The sequence below is a fragment of the Oncorhynchus gorbuscha genome, linkage group LG11 (genome assembly GCF_021184085.1).
Source record: "Oncorhynchus gorbuscha isolate QuinsamMale2020 ecotype Even-year linkage group LG11, OgorEven_v1.0, whole genome shotgun sequence".
NCBI lineage: Eukaryota > Metazoa > Chordata > Actinopteri > Salmoniformes > Salmonidae > Oncorhynchus > Oncorhynchus gorbuscha.
The window spans coordinates 3,149,359-3,173,761 of NC_060183.1; the positions used below are offsets into that span (position 1 = coordinate 3,149,359).

A 24,403-nucleotide genomic window follows, 5' to 3' on the forward strand; every position below is an offset into this window, starting at 1 on the left:
TACTGACAGACATACTGGTAGTCAACCTGAAGACATACTGGTAGACAACATGAAGACATACTGGTAGACAACATGAAGACAGACATACTGGTAGACAACCTGAAGACATACTGGTAGACAACCTGAAGACATACTGGTAGACAACATGAAGACATACTGGTAGACAACCTGAAGACATACTGGTAGACAACCTGAAGACATACTGGTAGACAACCTGAAGACATACTGGTAGACAACCTGAAGACATACTGGTAGACAACCTGAAGACATACTGGTAGACAACCTGAAGACAGACATACTGGTAGACAACATGAAGACATACATACTGGTAGACAACCTGAAGACATACTGGTAGACAACATGAAGACAGACATACTGGTAGACAACCTGAAGACATACTGGTAGACAACCTGAAGACATACTGGTAGACAACCTGAAGACATACTGGTAGACAACCTGAAGACATACTGGTAGACAACCTGAAGACATACTGGTAGACAACCTGAAGACATACTGGTAGACAACCTGAAGACATACTGGTAGACAACCTGAAGACAGACATACTGGTAGACAACCTGAAGACATACTGGTAGACAACATGAAGACAGACATACTGGTAGACAACCTGAAGACAGACATACTGGTAGACAACATGAAGACAGACATACTGGTAGTCAACATGAAGACAGACATACTGGTAGACAACCTGAAGACAGACATACTGGTAGACAACCTGAAGACATACTGGTAGACAACCTGAAGACATACTGGTAGACAACATGAAGACAGACATACTGGTAGACAACATGAAGACAGACATACTGGTAGACAACCTGAAGACATACATACTGGTAGACAACCTGAAGACAGACATACTGGTAGACAACATGAAGACAGAACTGTCGGACTAGATCAGCTAGATGCAGGCCAGAGTGTTCAAGGCAGTATTGAATTAGTCACTGTCTGTCATCTTGATTACTCTAATTTCTCTCAACCTGTGTGCACCTACATTGTAGACTTTCATTCATAGGCTAGGTTGTATCAACCTCATGATGGGTATAGAGAACATTAGAGTATCATGATAGTAACCTAAACCTATCGATGTTACATTGAACTGGGTGAATGGAATATGAACGACAGTCATCGAATATGCTGTAATAGAAATAAGGCCATGCTCATATAACAAAAAAAAGTATCATCCTCCCTCATCTTAAACGTCACCAACCACCACTGACATCTATCTACCCCCGACACTCTTGTACAGTAGTACCCATATCAATATGTGGTATATTACCTGTAAAAAGGTCATGTTTATATGTTTTAAACAGAGCTGTCTGTATTGACCACTTTGGTGCAGGGATACACAGTTATAAATATCAATGGGCAAACTGGGAGGGATGGGGTTAAACCATGGGGGCTGGTTGCTTTTCAAGTTAGGGAGGTGTTAAACAATAGAAGTGTTAATGAATTTACCTACAAAAAACAGCAGAGAAGCATTCGCGCAGACAATGCAGGAATCACGACTAGGTGGGTGGGTTTTATACCCTTATACCCCTTTCAGATGTAACAAAACGCAGAGAAGCATTCACGCAGACAATGCAGGAATCACGACTAGGTGGGTGGGTTTTATACCCTTATACCCCTTTCAGATGTAACAAAAAGCAGAGAAGCATTCACGCAGACAATGCAGGAATCACGACTAGGTGGGTGGGTTTTATACCCTTATACCCCTTTCAGATGTAACAAAACGCAGAGAAGCATTCACGCAGACAATGCAGGAATCACGACTAGGTGGGTGGGTTTTATACCCTTATACCCCTTTCAGATGTAACAAAACGCAGAGAAGCATTCACGCAGACAATGCAGGAATCACGACTAGGTGGGTGGGTTTTATACCCTTATACCCCTTTCAGATGTAACAAAAAGCAGAGAAGCATTCGCACAGACCTGATACCTGCATGTTGGTTACAGGGTCTGTGAAAATGCAGGAATCACGACTAGGTGGGTGGGTTTTATACCCTTATACCCCTTTCAGATGTAACAAAACGCAGGCAGAAAGAACCGGTCATGGTAACTCAACTCAAATCAAATCAAATCAAATTTATTTATATAGCCCTTCGTACATCAGCTGATATCTCAAAGTGCTGTACAGAAACCCAGCCTAAAACCCCAAACAGCAAGCAATGCAGGTGTAGAAGCACGGTGGCTAGCCCTTCGTACATCAGCTGATATCTCAAAGTGCTGTACAGAAACCCAGCCTAAAACCCCAAACAGCAAGCAATGCAGGTGTAGAAGCACGGTGGCTAGCCCTTCGTACATCAGCTGATATCTCAAAGTGCTGTACAGAAACCCAGCCTAAAACCCCAAACAGCAAGCAATGCAGGTGTAGAAGCACGGTGGCTAGCCCTTCGTACATCAGCTGATATCTCAAAGTGCTGTACAGAAACCCAGCCTAAAACCCCAAACAGCAAGCAATGCAGGTGTAGAAGCACGGTGGCTAGCCCTTCGTACATCAGCTGATATCTCAAAGTGCTGTACAGAAACCCAGCCTAAAACCCCCAAACAGCAAACAATGCAGGTGTAAAAGCAACTCAGTGGTATTTCATCCTGTGTTTGGAAGGGATATAGATGTACATCCCAATGGAATCCTATCGTATTCCTTACTTGGTACATTACTTTTCACCAGTGTATATTTTAACCCAGATTTTCAGCACATAAGATGTTTTATTTTATTTTACCTTTATTTAACCTTTATTTAACCTTTATTTAACCTTTATTTAACCAGGCAAGTCAGTTAGGAACAAATTCTTATTTTCAATGACGGCCTAGGAACAAGGAACAGTGGGTTAACTGCCTGTTCAGGGGCAGAACGACAGATTTGTACCTTGTCAGCTCGGGGATTTGAACTTGCAACCTTCCGGTTACTAGTCCAACGCTCTAATCACTAGGCTACCCTGCCGCCCATTGTGTCAAATGCATTGTACATCAGTTGTACAATGTGAGTGTGTTTGGGGCCAGAGAAAGAGGGTCCAGGCCCTCCTCAAACCCTCCACAAAGCTAGCAGAGCTGTTTCACGTGCAGCTTGAGTGAGGGTCTCTGTTCAGCTTCTAACAATACATCACTATCACGTAGGGGCGTCCAGAGTCTGTGGCTATGCATGTTTGTATCAGAGGTGAGGATGGGGATCATGTGGGCCGTTGATAGATATACATCATGGAAATGGACTACTGTAGTTATCCTGCAGAGGAAGAGGGAATAACTCTTTGTCAGCCACCAACAACCTAATCGTAGATTCAATCCAATTCTCAGTGTTCTAACCCTAACATTCCTCTCTATCAGGACAACATTCTCAGTGTTCTAACCCTAACATTCCTCTCTATCAGGACAACATTCTCAGTGTTCTAACCCTAACATTCCTCTCTATCAGGACAACATTCTCAGTGTTCTAACCCTAACATTCCTCTCTATCAGGACAACATTCTCAGTGTTCTAACCCTAACATTCCTCTCTATCAGGACAACATTCTCAGTGTTCTAACCCTAACATTCCTCTCTATCAGGACAACATTCTCAGTGTTCTAACCCTAACATTCCTCTCTATCAGGACAACATTCTCAGTGTTCTAACCCTAACATTCCTCTCTATCAGGACAACATTCTCTGTGTTCTAACCCTAACATTCCGCTCTATCAGGACAACATTCTCAGTGTTCTAACCCTAACATTCCTCTCTATCAGGACAACATTCTCAGTGTTCTAACCCTAACATTCCTCTCTATCAGGACAACATTCTCAGTGTTCTAACCCTAACATTCCTCTCTATCAGGACAACATTCTCAGTGTTCTAACCCTAACATTCCTCTCTATCAGGACAACATTCTCTGTGTTCTAACCCTAACATTCCGCTCTATCAGGACAACATTCTCAGTGTTCTAACCCTAACATTCCTCTCTATCAGGACAACATTCTCAGTGTTCTAACCCTAACATTCCTCTCTATCAGGACAACATTCTCAGTGTTCTAACCCTAACATTCCTCTCTCTATCAGGACAACATTCTCAGTGTTCTAACCCTAACATTCCTCTCTATCAGGACAACATTCTCAGTGTTCTAACCCTAACATTCCTCTCTATCAGGACAACATTCTCAGTGTTCTAACCCTAACATTCCTCTCTATCAGGACAACATTCTCAGTGTTCTAACCCTAACATTCCTCTCTATCAGGACAACATTCTCAGTGTTCTAACCCTAACATTCCTCTCTATCAGGACAACATTCTCAGTGTTCTAACCCTAACATTCCTCTCTATCAGGACAACATTCTCAGTGTTCTAACCCTAACATTCCTCTCTATCAGGACAACATTCTCAGTGTTCTAACCCTAACATTCCTCTCTATCAGGACAACATTCTCAGTGTTCTAACCCTAACATTCCTCTCTATCAGGACAACATTCTCAGTGTTCTAACCCTAACATTCCTCTCTATCAGGACAACATTCTCAGTGTTCTAACCCTAACATTCCTCTCTATCAGGACAACATTCTCAGTGTTCTAACCCTAACATTCCTCTCTATCAGGACAACATTCTCAGTGTTCTAACCCTAACATTCCTCTCTATCAGGACAACATTCTCAGTGTTCTAACCCTAACATTCCTCTCTATCAGAGAGAGAGAGTGTGTGTGTGTGTGTGTGTGTGTGTGTGTGTGTGTGTGTGTGTGTGTGTGTGTGTGTGTGTGTGTGTGTGTGTGTGTGTGTGTGTGTGTGTGTGTGTGTGTGTGTGTGTGTGTGTGTGTGTGTGTGCGTGCGTGTGTTAGTCTGCGTGTTGATTTAAGTTTCTGCTGTGTTGTGATAAGATGTTGTAATATAGGCATTTCAATTATTCCTTCATTACTATATACAATATACAAGACATAACAAGCATAACCAGCAGAAAATATATTCAACTATTCAACTTTTCAGCTATTCAATTATTAAGCTATTCAACTATTCAACTTTTCAGCTATTCAATTATTAAGCTATTCAACTATTCAACTTTTCAGCTATTCAATTATTAAGCTATTCAACTATTCAGCTATTCAATTATTCAACTATTCAACTTTTCAGCTATTCAATTATTAAGCTATTCAACTATTCAGCTATTCAATTATACAACTATTCAACTATTCAGCTATTCAACTATTCAACTATTCAACTATTCAGCTATTCAATCATTAATCTATTCAACTATCCAGCTATTCAGCTATTCAATCATTAATCTATTCAACTATTCAGCTATTCAGCTATTCAATCATTAATCTATTCAACTATTCAGCTATAAGTCAAGTCAGCTCCTCGTTGGTACTGATTCAGTAAGTAGGACAAGTCAGCTTCTAGTTAGTACTGATTTAGTAAGTAGGACAAGTCAGCTTCTAGTTAGTACTGATTTAGTAAGTAGGACAAGTCAACTCCTCGTTGGTACTGATTCAGTAAGTAGGACAAGTCAACTCCTCGTTGGTACTGATTCAGTAAGTAGGACAAGGTGTTGGGTGTCTGACTGACTGTGTGCTTAAGGTGTCTACTGGTAAGATAAGACACAATAGAGGATAGGTAGTGACTGTCTTGGCCTGTCCTACAGCCAAGCACATGGTGTGACAGGCAGCTGCATCAGAAGGACACACACACACACACACACACACACACACACACACACACACACACACACACACACACACACACACACACACACACACACACACACACACACACACACACACACACACACACACACACACACACACACACACACACACACACACACACACACACACACACACACACACACACACACACACTCCTGTCCCACTTTGTGTACCTGTGAGACCTACATGCAGCTGTAAAGGTCCTAAGCCTGTACAACTGCAATACAAAACCCAGGAAAGGAACCACACACTGCTGCTTTCACTGCTTTCACTGGAGTTAATCACGTTTCTGTTTTTGTCAATCACTTTGGCAAATCTTTCAGATGTAAGTGTTATATTATCAAAACTCTCAAGTACAAAACTCAAAACCGTTAACACTTGGTGTGACAGGCAGCTGCATCAGAAGGATCGTTAACACTTGGTGTGACAGGCAGCTGCATCAGAAGGACCGTTAACACTTGGTGTGACCGGCAGCTGCATCAGAAGGACCGTTAACACTTGGTGTGACCGGCAGCTGCATCAGAAGGACCGTTAACACTTGGTGTGACCGGCAGCTGCATCAGAAGGACCGTTAACACTTGGTGTGACAGGCAGCTGCATCAGAAGGACCGTTAACACTTGGTGTGACAGGCAGCTGCATCAGAAGGACCGTTAACACTTGGAATGACCCCTATCTTCTGTTCAGAACCAGCGATTCTGCATTCAACCCCGAGGTATTCAACCCCGAGGTATTCAACCCTGAGGCATTCAACCCTGAGGTATTCAACCCCGAGGTATTCAACCCTGAGGTATTCAACCCCGAGGTATTCAACCCTGAGGCATTCAACCCTGAGGTATTCAACCCTGAGGTATTCAACACCGAGGTATTCAACCCTGAGGCATTCAACCCCGAGGTATTCAACCCCGAGGCATTCAACCCTGAGGTATTCAACCCGAGGTATTCAACCCCGAGGTATTCAACCCTGAGGCATTCAACCCTGAGGTATTCAACCCCGAGGTATTCAACCCTGAGGCATTCAACACCGAGGTATTCACCCCCGAGGCATTCAACCCCGAGGTATTCAACCAAAATCAGTTTTCTGTTTTCTGGGAAATAGCATGAGAACATTTAATTTAGTTACCAATAGATCAGATAATGATAGACATTTAGTCAGTTTAGCTACTATTTAATCCAATAGCAAAAAAATATCAGATACACATTGAAGTGCTGGTTAGGAAAAAATGTAGATACGGAGGTTTGGACTCCAGCCACATGACTTGGACTCGAGTCTGACTCGAGACTGACTTGAGACTGACTCGAGACTGACTTGAGTCTGACTTGGTAGAAAATAAAATAACTTGAGACTTGGAACCTTGAGACTCGTCTTTTGACTTGAGACTCGTGACTCGTCTTTGACTTGAGACTCGTGGCTCGTCTTTGACTTGAAACTCGTGACTCGTCTTTGACTTGAGACTCGTGACTCGTCTTTGATTTGAGACTGATATGACTTGAAATGATCTGGCTAGGCTTTGTAATGTTTTCATTTTGTGACACAGTCTCTGTGTATTAATCTCCACGTTGCCAGAGACACTAGCCGTAGCATCAATTTTGCATGAAAAAAAGATTGTCTAGTGAAACGCACACTCTGCCCTCTGATTGGACCAGCTAACTGTCAATCAACACAGGTCGGGTAAACTAGTGAACAGATTGCTGATTTGCTGTACAGCTATAGGACTGGGTGCAGCGCAGACATCAAATTGTAGGGAAATAGGATTGCCATAATAAATATACAGCTCCAAAAATATGAACGGTTTATTTTCCACAGCAATGTGACGTCAAGCAACGATTACTGCAGAGACCTACTGGTCTTTTGGTATGTCAACAATGCTTGAGATTGACAATTAACTTATGAAGCTTACATTTGGAATGTGTTGTTAAAATTAATTATTCAGTAAGTCAAGTTCTACTTGGGACTTGACTCGAGACTCGATCCGTTCTACTTGGGACTTGACTCGATCCGTTCTACCTGGGACTTGACTCGAGACTCGATCCATTCTACTTGGGACTTGACTCGATCCGTTCTACCTGGGACTTGACTCGAGACTCGATCCATTCTACTTGGGACTTGACTCGATCCGTTCTACTTGGGACTTGACTCGAGACTCGATCCATTCTACTTGGGACTTGACTCGATCCGTTCTACTTTGGACTTGACTTGAGAATCGATCTGTTCTACCTGGGACTTGACTCGAGACTCGATCCATTCTACTTGGGACTTGACTCGAGACTCGATCCGTTCTACTTGGGACTTGACTCGATCCGTTCTACCTGGGACTTGACTCGAGACTCGATCCATTCTACTTGGGACTTGACTCGATCCGTTCTACTTTGGACTTGACTCGAGACTCGATCTGTTCTACTTGGGACTTGACTCGAGACTCGATCTGTCCTACTTGGGACTTGACTCGAGACTCGATCCATTCTACCTGGGACTTGACTCGAGACTCGATCCATTCTACTTGGGACTTGACTCGAGACTCGATCCGTCCTACTCGGAACTTATGACTCGAATAACAGTGATTTGGTCCCACATCTGGTTGATGGTAAATATCCGTATTTGACTAAAACTTTACGTTCAATTTAATATATGTAAATGTGTCTCCAATGGCAGGTTGTGTGTATATTGATAAATATGTCCGTTTTACAGTTGTATTATCCTTATACAGTACAAATCATAGGACAAATCATCAGAAATAGGGGTATTGTAAAGCAGTTGGCTACTGTAAAAATGTAGCACAGTATTGTAAAGCAGTTGGCTACTGTAAAACGTAGCACAGTATTGTAAAGCAGTTGGCTACTGTAAGAATATAGCACAGTATTGTAAAGAAGTTGGCTACTGTAAAAATGTAGCACAGTATTGTAAAGCAGTTGGCGACTGTAAAAACGTAGCACAGTATTGTAAAGCAGTTGGCTACTGTAAAAATGTAGCACAGTATTGTAAAGCAGTTGGCTACTGTAAAATATGTAGCACAGTATTGTAAAGCAGTTGGCTACTGTAAAAATGTAGCACAGTATTGTAAAGCAGTTGGCTACTGTAAAATATGTAGCACAGTATTGTAAAGCAGTTGGCTACTGTAAAAATGTAGCACAGTATTGTAAAGCAGTTGGCTACTGTAAAATATGTAGCACAGTATTGTAAAGCAGTTGGCTTCTGTAAAAATGTAGCACAGTATTGTAAAGCAGTTGGCTACTGTAAAATATGTAGCACAGTATTGTAAAGCAGTTGGCTACTGTAAAAATGTAGCACAGTATTGTAAAGCAGTTGGCTACTGTAAAAATGTAGCACAGTATTGTAAAGCAGTTGGCTTCTGTAAAAATGTAGCACAGTATTGTAAAGCAGTTGGCTACTGTAAAAATGTAGCACAGTATTGTAAAGCAGTTGGCTACTGTAAAACGTAGCACAGTATTGTAAAGCAGTTGGCTACTGTAAGAATATAGCACAGTATTGTAAAGCAGTTGGCTACTGTAAAAATGTAGCACAGTATTGTAAAGCAGTTGGCGACTGTAAAAACGTAGCACAGTATTGTAAAGCAGTTGGCTACTGTAAAAATGTAGCACAGTATTGTAAAGCAGTTGGCTACTGTAAAATATGTAGCACAGTATTGTAAAGCAGTTGGCTACTGTAAAAATGTAGCACAGTATTGTAAAGCAGTTGGCTACTGTAAAATATGTAGCACAGTATTGTAAAGCAGTTGGCTACTGTAAAAATGTAGCACAGTATTGTAAAGCAGTTGGCTACTGTAAAATATGTAGCACAGTATTGTAAAGCAGTTGGCTTCTGTAAAAATGTAGCACAGTATTGTAAAGCAGTTGGCTACTGTAAAATATGTAGCACAGTATTGTAAAGCAGTTGGCTACTGTAAAAATGTAGCACAGTATTGTAAAGCAGTTGGCTACTGTAAAAATGTAGCACAGTATTGTAAAGCAGTTGGCTTCTGTAAAAATGTAGCACAGTATTGTAAAGCAGTTGGCTACTGTAAAAATGTAGCACAGTATTGTAAAGCAGTTGGCTACTGTAAAACGTAGCACAGTATTGTAAAGCAGTTGGCTACTGTAAGAATATAGCACAGTATTGTAAAGAAGTTGGCTACTGTAAAAATGTAGCACAGTATTGTAAAGCAGTTGGCGACTGTAAAAACGTAGCACAGTATTGTAAAGCAGTTGGCTACTGTAAAAATGTAGCACAGTATTGTAAAACAGTTGGCTACTGTAAAAATGTAGCACAGTATTGTAAAGCAGTTGGCGACTGTAAAAACGTAGCACAGTATTGTAAAGCAGTTGGCTACTGTAAAAATGTAGCACAGTATTGTAAAGCAGTTGGCTACTGTAAAAATGTAGCACAGTATTGTAAAACAGTTGGCTACTGTAAAAATGTAGCACAGTATTGTAAAGCAGTTGGCGACTGTAAAAACGTAGCACAGTATTGTAAAGCAGTTGGCTACTGTAAAAATGTAGCACAGTATTGTAAAGCAGTTGGCTACTGTAAAAATGTAGCACAGTATTGTAAGCCATTTATGCCCCATGCAACATTCTACAAGATCACCTTCTCTACTTGCCTTGCTGGGGAGGCAACTAGAAACACTGAGATAGGGTACAGGCAGGGGTTTTATTCTCCAAATGTGCAAAAAAATCAGCTGTCCAGGTGGCTGGTCTCAGACCATCCCGCAGGTGAAGAAACCTGATGTGGAGGTCCTGGGCTGGTGTGGTTACACATGGTCTGCGGTTGTGAGGCCGGTTGGCCGTACTGCCAATTTCCCTAAAATGACATTGGAGGCGGCTTATGGTCGAGAGATTAACATTAAATTCTCTGGCAAAAGCACTGGTGGACATTCCTGCAGTCAGCATGCCAATTGTATGGTTCCTCAAAACTTGAGACATCTGTGGCATGGTGTTATGTGACAAAACTGCACATTTTAGAGTGGCATTTTATGTCCCCAGCGCAAGGTGCACCTGTGTAATTATCATGCTGTTTAACCAGCTTCTTGACATGCCGCATCTGTCAGGTGGATGGATAATCTTGGCAAAGGAGAAACGCTCCCTAACAGGGATATAAACAAATGTGTGCATGAATTCTGAGAGAAAAAAAGCTTTTGGTGCCTATGGAACATTTATGCGATCATGAAACATGGGACCAACGCTTTACATGTTGCGTTTATATTTTGTTCAGTAGAAATAAAGCGCCTTCAGAATGTATTCAGGCCCCTTGACTTTTTCCACATTTTGTTACGTTACAGCTTTACTCTAAAATGGATTAAATAAATAAAATAATACGTCAATCTAAACAACAATACTCCATAATAACAAAGGGAAAACAATTTTTGCAAATGTATTAATAATAAAAAATATATACGTTTTCAAACGTTTTGCTATGAGACACAAAATTGAGCTCCGGTGCATCCTGTTTCCATTGATCATCCTCGAGACGTTTCTCCAACTTGATTTGGAGTCCACCTGTGGTAAATTCAATTGATTGGACATTATTTGGGAAGGCACACACCTGTCTATATAAGGTCCCACAGTTGACAGTGCATGTAAGACCAAAAACCAAGCCATGATGTCAAAGGAATTGTCCATAGAGCTCAAAGACAGGATTGTGTCGAGGACCTAATCTGGGGAAGGGTACCAAAACATTTATGCAGAAATGAGGCTACTGGTGTTTTTTGGTGACCATGAGGCTACTGGTGTTTATTGGTGACCATGAGGCTACTGGTGTTTTTTGGTGACCATGAGGCTACTGGTGTTTTTTGGTGACCATAGGGCTACTGGTGTTTTTTGGTGACCATGAGGCTGATGGTGGTGTTTGGTGACCATGAGGCTGATGGTGTTTATTGGTGACCATGAGGCTGATGGTGGTGTTTGGTGACCATAGGGCTACTGGTGTTTTTTGGTGACCATGAGGCTGATGGTGGTGTTTGGTGACCATGAGGCTGATGGTGTTTTTTGGTGACCATGAGGCTACTGGTGTTTTTTGGTGACCATGAGGCTGATGGTGGTGTTTGGTGACCATGAGGCTACTGGTGTTGTTTGGTGACCATGAGGCTGATGGTGGTGTTTGGTGACCATGAGGCTACTAGTGTTGTTTGGTGACCATGAGGCTACTGGTGTTTTTTGGTGACCATAGGGCTACCGGTGTTTTTTGGTGACCATAGGGCTACCGGTGTTTTTTGGTGACCATGAGGCTGATGGTGGAGTTTGGTGACCATGAGGCTGATGGTGGTGTTTGGTGACCATGAGGCTGATGGTGGTGTTTGGTGACCATGAGGCTGATGGTGGTGTTTGGTGACCATGAGGCAGATGGTGGAGTTTGGTGACCATGAGGCTACTGGTGTTGTTTGGTGACCATGAGGCTGATGGTGTTGTTTGGTGACCATGAGGCTACTGGTGTTGTTTGGTGACCATGAGGCTACTGGTGTTGTTTGGTGACCATGAGGCTGATGGTGTTGTTTGGTGACCATGAGGCTACTGGTGTTGTTTGGTGACCATGAGGCTGATGGTGGAGTTTGGTGACCATGAGGCTGATGGTGGTGTTTGGTGACCATGAGGCTACTGGTGTTGTTTGGTGACCATGAGGCTGATGGTGGAGTTTGGTGACCATGAGGCTACTGGTGTTGTTTGGTGACCATGAGGCTGATGGTGGAGTTTGGTGACCATGAGGCTGATGGTGGTGTTTGGTGACCATGAGGCTACTGGTGTTGTTTGGTGACCATGAGGCTGATGGTGGAGTTTGGTTGGCCACCTGTCAGTTGTGACTGTGGATACTACGTCGGTCTATGGCTGAGTTGAGTTGAGCAGTGTGTCTTTATGTCGGATGATGTGCACTGCTAAGACAGATTTACCCCCCCCCAAAAAAACCTTGATGAACCGCCATCGGAGACTATCGCTTGTGTATATTTGGCTACATTGGCATTTACAGTTGGTGAAATGTGTTTGTCAGTTTCAGTTGATCGCCTGTCACTCTGCTTGTTGGAGCTATCTGTTGTATGGTGGACTGGGGCTTCATCAAGGTTTTTTGGGGAGTAAATCTGTCTTAGCAGTGCATACCCAGCCACCGACCTCCTCGCATGTCACTGATCAACATGGGACTATAAACACAATAAAGTTTTGAAAACTGATTCAATAGAAGATATTTAAAAGACGAACGAGAAAGAATGAATCCTGTGGATGGATTGGAAGTACCTGGAAGTGTTGCCAAGTTGTGTCACATAAAACACAACAAAGAGCTGGGATCTGAGGAGCAGGAAACATCAACAACATGTCTCTACAAGGTCACTTCCTGATGAAGTCTGGTGCATTTAATATCACTGCTCTGGTGATGAGAGTTTAATATCTCTGTTCTGGTGATGAGAGTTAAATATCACTGTTCTGGTGATGAGAGTTAAATATCTCTGTTCTGGTGATGAGAGTTAAATATCACTGTTCTGGTGATGAGAGTTAAATATCTCAGCTTTGCTCTGTTGTATTTGAAGGTAGACTCAGGGAAATGTCGCCACGAGCAGCACCGGAGATATTGAGATGAGTGAGATGCAAAACATAGCTTTCACACAGTCACACACAGTATCTGTGCATGTAGTAACCACGGGAGCAGAACAGATGAGCCTCGCGCTTCTGCGCTCTTAGTTGTTATGGAAATTGACCCACTATGCTGTTTCCTGCTTTCTATGTCATATCGCTGAGTCCACCTTTAAAGTAATTCATCCTGTGTGCTTTAGACAGGTCCCAGGTCTGTTTGTGTTGTCTCGCGGACTTCTATGGTCATTATCATAGCAGTATGGCAAGACCGCACAAACAGATCGAGGACCAGGCTACATGTGCTGCTCGCAATAAAGAAACAGTCGTTCCCTCAGTCTCAACCGGGCAGAGGAGAGATATTTACTGGCTCCGTCTTCAATGCAAGTCAGACCCGGCACCCGATTGCTGGACAGACTGCATGGATAAATAGAGTCTCTAGAGTCTAGACTACCTGGGATTCATAATCAACAGACACGAATGTCTGAATCATATCCGACTGAATCATAAAACAGACCTTGCAATCTGAATCATATCTGACTGAATCATATCTGACTGAATCATATCTGACTGAATCATATCTGACTGAATCATATCTGACTGAATCATAAAACAGACCTTGCAATCGGAATCATATCTGACTGAATCATATCTGACTGAATCATATCTGACTGAATCATAAAACAGACCTTGCAATCTGAATCATATCTGACTGAATCATAAAACAGACCTTGCAATCTGAATCATATCTGACTGAATCATAAAACAGACCTTGCAATCTGAATCATATCTGTCTGAATCATAAAACAGACCTTGCAATCGGAATCATATCCGACTGAATCATAAAACAGACCTTGCAATCTGAATCATATCTGTCTGAATCATAAAACAGACCTTGCAATCTGAATCATATCTGACTGAATCATAAAACAGACCTTGCAATCTGAATCATATCTGACTGAATCATATCTGACTGAATCATATCTGTCTGAATCATAAAACAGACCTTGCAATCTGAATCATATCCGACTGTTTATAACACCAAAAGGGATGACAGGATCAGTCAATTCAAAACTTAATCCAAGTTTTCCAGAAAAAGGATCTATCTAGAACCTAAAAGGGTTATTTGGCTGTCCCCATAGGAGAACCGTTTGAAGAACCAGTTTTGGTTCCAGGTAGAACCCTTTTGGGATTCATGTAGGATGTTTTCTACAGAGGGATCTGCATGGAATCCCAAAGGGTTCTACGTGGAACCAAAAAGAGTTCTCCCTAGAATATAAAACGGAACCTTATTTTATAAGACACTAGATGACAAAGAACAGATGTCAAAGAATCAAACATTCCGTTTTAGCATCACCGGAGGTGTGTGAGGGGCATGGTCTCACTTTCATCTACGTGGTTCAGCGGCTCCGAACTTCATTTGGATTTGGGACTGTAGGGGGAGGGGTGCGCGAAACTGCGCTTCCCAACTGGAAAAACCCCGTGCAGCGGAGTGGGTATGGATAGCTCTGCCACTCAGGATAGCTCAGGGCTACTGGTTCAAGTCCGTGCTGGTTGTTCGCGCTGCAAGTCTGTCGGGACACGGGTCTATAAATCTAGCCTACAACCACAACAAAACGAGATAACTCGTAAAAAGTAAAGTTAGGAAATCTAACGTTCAATATTCGCTTTTCAAGTCCGCACATCTCTGAGAAATATACAGGTATTATGTCCTCTATAAAAAAGTATGCGTATGATATGCAGTAACTGTACAACCCAGAGAACTACTTGAGACGCATAGCACAGAGAGTGGAGAACACGCTCTGTCCCCGGTCAAATAATGTAACTGATTCTAATCATCCACTGCGTAAAACCAAGGTAAACCTACCTGGAAACAAGACGGAAAAATATTCAGATTTGATTCCAAGTTTTTCTTCAATTTTCCCTCAATCTTCCACGGTTTATTGATATTACAATCCAAACAGTCGGTCATGAATGTGGTGCTCGTGTGTCTTCCCGGTCAGTCGGTCTAGATTCCCAGTTAGGTCTGCATCACCCGGAGTTGTGTGGGAGCGCGTATTAAAAGTGGAGACTGGGACGGGAACCAAAGTATTCCCCTCACTTCGCCCGTCCCACTCCTAGGATGCATCCCAAACGCACCCTATTCCCTATGCACGATATATAGGGCGCCATTTGGGATGTTAGGAGAGTCGGAGCGGGAAAAAAAATTGCCTTTAAACAGAATTCAAGTGCAATAGTCTAAGCAGAGAAGGCTATGGAGAGAGAGGCAGGATGCTGCCTGCTAGTTATGGCAAACAGACGGCTACATTTTAACCGAAAATTCTGAAATTGAAACGGATTTAATTTAATTCGCGTTTTTTCATCAAACACTATGAGTCAGTCTGTGTTATGTGAGTTCTATAAACAAGACATTGTGTGTTGGGACAGCCTGCTATTTTGATTAGATTCTTTTCCCTCTCCAATTTAAAGAAGGAAATGAGATATTGATGCACGATGGACGTGTCTTTAAGACTCTTTTCATCAAACACTATTTGATGACTAATCAAATCAAATCAATACACCTAATTATGTGCTGTCTAAGTTATGTACAATATACCTTATATTTATTTTTATTTAACTAGGCAAGTCAGTTAAGAACAAATTATTATTTTCAATGACAGACGAGTTATGAGTCCAACCCTCTAACCACTAGGCTACCTGCCGCCCTACAGTAGACCTACGGTAGACCTGCGGTCGGCCTGAGGTAGACCTGCGGTAGACCTGCGGTCGTCCTGCGGTAGGCCTACGGTAGACCTGCGGTCGGCCTGAGGTAGACCTGCGGTCGGCGTGCGGTTGACCTACAGTAGGCCTACAGTAGTCCTGCGGTCGTCCTGCGGTAGACCTGCGGTCGGCCTGCGGTAGACCTACAGTAGGCCTACAGTAGACCTACGGTAGACCTGCGGTCGGCCTGCGGTAGACCTACAGGAGGCCTACAGTAGACCTGCGGTCGTCCTGCGGTAGACCTACAGGAGGCCTACAGTAGACCTGCGGTAGAACTGCGGTAGTCCTACAGTAGAACTGCAGTAGACCTACAGCATACCTGCGGTCGTCCTGCGGTAGACCTACAGTAGGCCTATAATCACTATCCTATTCTTGTAAAAACACTGCTGCATTTGGGGCGGCAGGTAGCCTAGTGTGTTGGGCCAGTTACCCGAAAGGTTGCTGGATAAAATCCCCGAGCTGACAAGGTAAAAATCTGTCGTTCTGCCCCTGAACAAGGCAGTTAACCCACTATTCCCCGTTAGGCTGTCATTGTAAATAAGAATTTGTTCTAGTCTAATAAAAACTAAACATGTATACAGCTGCATTCCTATGGCATATGAAATGCAGCTGATGTCTATAGGTTAGAGTTGAATGAGATTCTCTGTCAGTCTGATAGTACAAAGGATCAAAGTTATTACATGGACTGGACATCTCCGTTGACTGTAGGCCTCTCGTCCCCAGTAAAGCCTGCCATGTAGGTGTGTACAGTCACACCGAGGCAGGGAGGACAATCACTCCTCCCCTGTCACTAAGGCAACAAATAAACCAATCATCACCTGCTTGGGAAACACACCAGAAACAGACCGGACTCTGAGTGTGTCCCAAGTGGCACCCTATTTACCCATAGGTCCCTGGTCAAAAGTAGTGCACTACAAAGGGATGAGGTGTAATTTAGGATGCAACCTCTGTTACATTCCACTGTTTCCTCTGGGTCTACAATACAATGGGAACCATGGCACGCATGATGAAACAATTACTGACTAGACTGAATGAAGTATCTATTCTATTCTCATTTACACTAATCTAACACATCCACATGCACACACAGACAGACAGACAGACAGACAGACAGACAGACAGACAGACAGACAGACAGACAGACAGACAGACAGACAGACAGACAGACAGACAGACAGACAGACAGACAGACAGACAGACAGACAGACAGACAGACAGACAGACAGACAGACAGACAGACAGACAGAGACAGACACACACACAGACAGACACACACACAGACAGACACACACACACACACACACACACACACACACACACACACACACACACACACACACACACACACACACACACACACACACACACACACACACACACACACACACACACACACACACACACACACACACACACACACACACACACACACACACACACACACACACCCTCAAGATCCTCTAAGTTCCATCAGAACCAGCACATGTTCTTGTGTCAGTAATTGCCCGTTAATTTAGCCAGAAAAGTGGATGCCATTTCACCCAGAAGGTTCATTGCTCTTTCAGAAAACTCCTTGTCAACCGGCACCATGGACCATTACATTACAGCATGAATCCCAAATGGCTCCCTTTGCCCTGTATAGTGCACTACTGCTGACCAGGGCTCATAGGGAATAGTGTGCCATTTGGGACTCAGTCACAGGATGTGCCAGTGCCGTCTGTCCAACTTATAATAAACTCCCCAATGGGAAACTAAAGGGTGAATTATGACAGTTCAGAAACATAACCTCCTTCCATCCTTCACTGAAAACCAGTTAGCCTTGCACAACGTGGCTGTTTCTCCTTCTCAATAGTGGAGTTATTCATAGCTGTATCTGAGTAGTCCTGTATCTGGGTAGACCTGTATCTTGGTAGACCTGTATCTGAGTAGACCTGTATCTGAGTAGACCTGTATCTGGGTAGACCTGTAGTAGACCTGTATCTGGGTAGACCTGTATCTGGGTAGACCTGTATCTGGGTAGACCTGTATCTGAGTAGACCTGTATCTGGGTAGACCTGTATCTGGGTAGACCTGTATCTGAGTAGACCTGTATCTGAGTAGACCTGTATCTGGGTAGACCTGTAGTAGACCTGTATCTGGGTAGACCTGTATCTGGGTAGACCTGTATATGGGTAGACCTGTATCTGAGTAGACCTGTATCTGAGTAGACCTGTATCTGAGTAGACCTGTATCTGGGTAGACCTGTAGTAGACCTGTATCTGGGTAGACCTGTAGTAGACCTGTATCTGAGTAGACCTGTATCTGGGTAGACCTGTATCTGAGTAGACCTGTATATGGGTATGCCTGTATCTGGGTAGACCTGTAGTAGACCTGTATCTGGGTAGACCTGTAGTAGACCTGTATCTGGGTAGACCTCTATCTGGGTAGACCTCTATCTGAGTAGACTTCTATCTGAGTAGACCTGTATCTGGGTAGACCTGTATCTGGGTAGACCTGTATCTGGGTAGACCTGTATCTGAGTAGACCTGTAGTAGACCTGTATCTGAGTAGACCTGTATCTGAGTAGACCTGTATCTGAGTAGACCTGTGTCTGGGTAGACCTGTAGTAGACCTGTATCTGGGTAGACCTGTATCTGAGTAGACCTGTAGTATACCTGTATCTGGGTAGACCTGTAGTAGACCTGTATCTGGGTAGACCTCTATCTGGGTAGACCTGTATCTGGGAAGACCTCTATCTGGGTAGACCTGTATCTGAGTAAACCTGTATCTGGGTAGACCTGTATCTGGGTCTGGGCTGTGTCTGTCCCCTGGCTCTAGACTGGGACTGTCCCCTGGCTCTAGACTGACTGTCCCCGGGCTCTAGACTGTGACTGTCCCCTGGCTCTGGGCTGTGACTGTCCCCTGGCTCTAGACTGTGACTGTCCCCTGGCTCTGAGCTGTGACTGTCCCCTGGCTCTAGACTGTGACTGTTCCCCGGCTCCTCTGTGCAATAGGAACCTGGTGGTGTGGCTGTGTTTGGTCTTGACTTTCTCCCAGTACAGGACAGGTCTCCCTCAGTGTGTGTTTGTGTGTGTGTGCGTTTGTTGTGGTGTGGAGGACAGGTCTCCCTCTGAGGGCACATGCTGATCATATCTCCTGAATTACCCACATTCCCTGGCGGTTGACAAGAGGAGGCTCGCCTCAGCCCACTGGCCGTCTTTGCACCACTGCACCGCAGAAATGTACTAAAACAGCTTAATATATTCTTCAGGATTGGTGCGTCCCCTGCGGGACAGTTGAGCTAACGTAGGCTAATGCCATTAGCATGACTAGCAAGTAACAAGTAACAAGAACATTTCCCAGGACATACACAAATCTGGTATTGGCAGAAATCTTACATTCTTGTTAATCTAACTGCACTGTCTAATTTACAGTAGCTATTACAGTGAAATAATATCATGCTATTGTTTGAGGAGAGTGCACAATTAAGAACATGAAAAGTTATTAATAAACAAACTAGGCACATTTGGGCAGTCTTGATACAGCATTTTGAACAGAAATTCAATGGTTCATTGGATCAGTCTAAAACTTTACACATACACTGCTGCCGTCTAGTGGCCAAAATTTCAAATTGCAGATGGGCTGGAATAATACATTATGGCATTTCTCTTCCATTTCAAAGATGATGGAACTTAAAAAGTAAAATAAAAACAGTTTTTTATTTCTTTGTATTATCTTCTACCAGATCTAATGTGTTATATTCTACTATATTCATTTCACATTTCCACAAAGTTCAAAGTGTTTCCTTTCAAATTGTGCAAAGAATATGCATATCTTTGCTTCAGGTCCTGAGCTACAGACAGTTAGATTTGGGTATGTCATTTTAGGCAAACATTGAAAAAAAGGGTTGATCCTTAATTAAATACCCCCTGACACTACAGCCTTACAGATACTAAATACCCCCTGACACTACAGCCTTACAGATACTAAATACCCCCTGACACTACAGCCTTACAGATACTAAATACCCCCTGACACTACAGCCTTACAGATACTAAATACCCCCTGACACTACAGCCTTACAGATACTAAATACCCACTATTACTGCAGCCAATTCATAATGCATAGCATACTTACATTGAAGCCACTGAGACAGGCCAAAGGGGAACACAGAATCCCTCCTGTCCATCTGCAATAAGACATTTACCTCTACAGTCACAGTTCATAGTGTCCTGTCTGTCCATCTGCAATAAGACATTTACCTCTACAGTCACAGTGTCCTGTCTGTCCATCTGCAATAAGACATTTAAAGTCAACCCTTCTGAGTGTTCCCATGTGTCACCACTCTTAACCCCACGTATCACTCAGTGCTGAGTCCATGAGGACAGAAGAGACGGTAAGTTCAAGTACAGCGCCATGCTCTGATATTCTGTTTCAATAAATGCACTCTTGAGAATCAGGAGAAAAACAAACAATATTTTATTGACACAAACAAGCACACATCAACATACATAAATTACCCAACAAATATAAAACATATATAAATGTACAACAGTGTTCTCTAATAATTCAGGTAACGGTTCAATATCAAATAAAACAAAAGCTGACAGAAAACATGGTATGGTCCAAAATGCCATGCTATTCCTTACATAGTGACACCCTACATAGTGACACCCTACACAGTGACACCCTACACAGTGACACCCTACATAGTGACACCCTACATAGTGACACCCTACACAGTGACACCCTACATAGTGACACCCTACATAGTGACACTCTATTCCTTACATAGTGACACCCTACATAGTGACACTCTATTCCTTACATAGTGACACCCTACATAGTGACACCCTACATAGTGACACCCTACACAGTGACACCCTACATAGTGACACCCTACATAGTGACACTCTATTCCTTACATAGTGACACCCTATATAGTGACACTCTATTCCTTACATAGTGACACCCTACATAGTGACACCCTACATAGTGACACCCTATATAGTGACACTCTATTCCTTACATAGTGACACCCTACATAGTGACACCCTACATAGTGACACCCTATATAGTGACACCCTACATAGTGACACCCTACATAGTGACACGCTATTCCCTATATAGTGGACACTCTATTCCCTACATAGTGACACTCTATTCCCTACATAGTGACACCCTATTCCCTACATAGTGACACCCTATTCCCTACATAGTGACACCCTATTCCCTACATAGTGACACCCTACATAGTGACACCTTATTCCCTACATAGTGACACTATATTCCCTTTATAGTGACACCCTACATAGTTACACTCTATTCCCTACATAGTGACACTCTATTCCCTACATAGTGACACTCTATTCCCTATATAGGGTAGCCTAGTGGTTAGAGCGTTGGACTAGTAACCGGAAGGTTGCGAGTTCAAACCCCCGAGCTGACAAGGTACAAATCTGTCGTTCTGCCCCTGAACAGGCAGTTAACCCACTGTTCCCAGGCCGTCATTGAAAATAAGAATTTGTTCTTAACTGACTTGCCTAGTTAAATAAAGGTAAAATAAAAATAAAATAAATATAGTGACATCCTAAATAGTGACACTCTATTCCCTATATAGTGACACCTTATTCCCTACATAGTGACACTATATTCCCTATATAGTGACATCCTATATAGTGACACTCTATTCCCTATATAGTGACACTCTATTCCCTACATAGTGACACTCTATTCCCTATATAGTGACACTCTATTCCCTATATAGTGACACTCTATTCCCTACATAGTGACACTATATTCCCTATATAGTGACATCCTACATAGTGACACTCTATTCCCTATATAGTGACACTCTATTCCCTATATAGTGACACTCTATTCCCTATATAGTGACACTCTATTCCCTATATAGTGACACTCTATTCCCTATATAGTGACACTCTATTCCCTACATAGTGACACTATATTCCCTATATAGTGACATCCTACATAGTGACACTCTATTCCCTACATAGTGACACTATATTCCCTATATAGTGACACTCTATTCCCTATATAGTGACACCCTACATAGTGACACCTTATTCCCTATATAGTGACACTCTATTCCCTATATTGTGACACCTCATTCCCTATATAGTGACACTCTATTCCCTATATAGTGACACCCTACATAGTGACACCTTATTCCCTATATAGTTACACTCTATTCCCTATATAGTGACACCCTACATAGTGACACCTTATTCCCTATATAGTTACACTCTATTCCCTATATAGTGACATCCTACATAGTGACACTCTATTCCCTATATAGTGACACTCTATTCCCTACATAGTGACACTCTATTCCCTATATAGTGACACTCTATTCCCTATATAGTGACACCTTATTCCCTACATAGTGACACTATATTCCCTATATAGTGACATCCTATATAGTGACACTCTATTCCCTATATAGTGACACTCTATTCCCTACATAGTGACACTCTATTCCCTATATAGTGACACTCTATTCCCTATATAGTGACACTCTATTCCCTACATAGTGACACTATATTCCCTATATAGTGACATCCTACATAGTGACACTCTATTCCCTATACAGGGACACTCTATTCCCTATATAGTGACACTCTATTCCCTATATAGTGACACTCTATTCCCTACATAGTGACACTATATTCCCTATATAGTGACATCCTACATAGTGACACTCTATTCCCTATATAGTGACACTCTATTCCCTACATAGTGACACTATATTCCCTATATAGTGACACTCTATTCCCTATATAGTGACACTCTATTCCCTATATAGTGACACCCTACATAGTGACACCTTATTCCCTATATAGTGACACTCTATTCCCTATATTGTGACACCTCATTCCCTATATAGTGACACTCTATTCCCTATATAGTGACACCCTACATAGTGACACCTTATTCCCTATATAGTTACACTCTATTCCCTATATAGTGACACCCTACATAGTGACACCTTATTCCCTATATAGTTACACTCTATTCCCTATATAGTGACATCCTACATAGTGACACTCTATTCCCTATATAGTGACACTCTATTCCCTACATAGTGACACTCTATTCCCTATATAGTGACACTCTATTCCCTATATAGTGACACTCTATTCCCTATATAGTGACACTCTATTCCCTACATAGTGACACTATATTCCCTATATAGTGACATCCTACATAGTGACACTCTATTCCCTATACAGGGACACTCTATTCCCTATATAGTGACACTCTATTCCCTATATAGTGACACTCTATTCCCTACATAGTGACACTCTATTCCCTATATAGTGACACTCTATTCCCTATATAGTGACACTCTATTCCCTATATAGTGACACTCTATTCCCTACATAGTGACACTATATTCCCTATATAGTGACATCCTACATAGTGACACTCTATTCCCTATACAGGGACACCCTATTCCCTACATAGTGACACTATATTCCCTATATAGTGACATCCTACATAGTGACACTCTATTCCCTATATAGTGACACTCTATTCCCTACATAGTGACACTCTATTCCCTATATAGTGACACTCTATTCCCTATATAGTGACACCCTACATAGTGACACCTTATTCCCTATATAGTGACACTCTATTCCCTATATAGTGACACTCTATTCCCTATATAGTGACACTCTATTCCCTATATAGTGACACTCTATTCCCTACATAGTGACACCTTATTCCCTATATAGTGACACTCTATTCCCTATATAGTGACACTCTATTCCCTATATAGTGACACTATTCCCTATATAGTGACACTCTATTCCCTACATAGTGACACCCTATTCCCTATATAGTGACACTCTATTCCCTATATAGTGACACTCTATTCCCTATATAGTGACACTCTATTCCCTACATAGTGACACTCTATTCCCTATATAGTGACACTCTATTCCCTATATAGTGACACTATTCCCTATATAGTGACACTATTCCCTATATAGTGACACCCTACATAGTGTCACCCTAATCCCTACATAGTGACACCCTATTCCTTACATAGTGACACCCTACATAGTGACATCCTATTCCCTATATAGTGACACCTTATTCCCTATATTGTGACACCTTATTCCCTATATAGTGACACCTCATTCCCTATACAGGGACACCCTATTCACTGTAGTGACACCTTATTCCCTATATAGTGACACCTTATTCCCTATATAGTGTCACCTTATTCCCTATATAGTGACACCTTATTCCCTATATAGTGACACCTTATTCCCTATACAGGGACACCCTATTCCCTATACAGGGACACCCTATTCTCTGTAGTGGCACACTATTCCCTATGTACTACCATAGGGCCTGGTCAAAAGTAGTGCACTATGTAGAGATTAGGGTTCTATTTTGAAAACCTTTTTG

The 24,403-nt window shown here is 42.4% G+C and overlaps 1 protein-coding gene across 5 annotated transcripts in view; it reads right to left on the reverse strand.

Annotated features, from left to right (window-relative positions):
• Window positions 1-15,265, reverse strand: part of vit (vitrin) — a 91,683-nt gene extending 76,418 nt beyond the window's left edge. For all 5 annotated transcript variants that reach the window (XM_046368425.1, XM_046368423.1, XM_046368426.1 and 2 more), the window contains exon 1: window positions 15,089-15,265. The gene's annotated coding sequence lies outside the window, so the exon portion shown is untranslated. The remainder of the gene's footprint in view (window positions 1-15,088) is intronic.
• Between the last annotated feature and the right edge of the window lie 9,138 nt (window positions 15,266-24,403).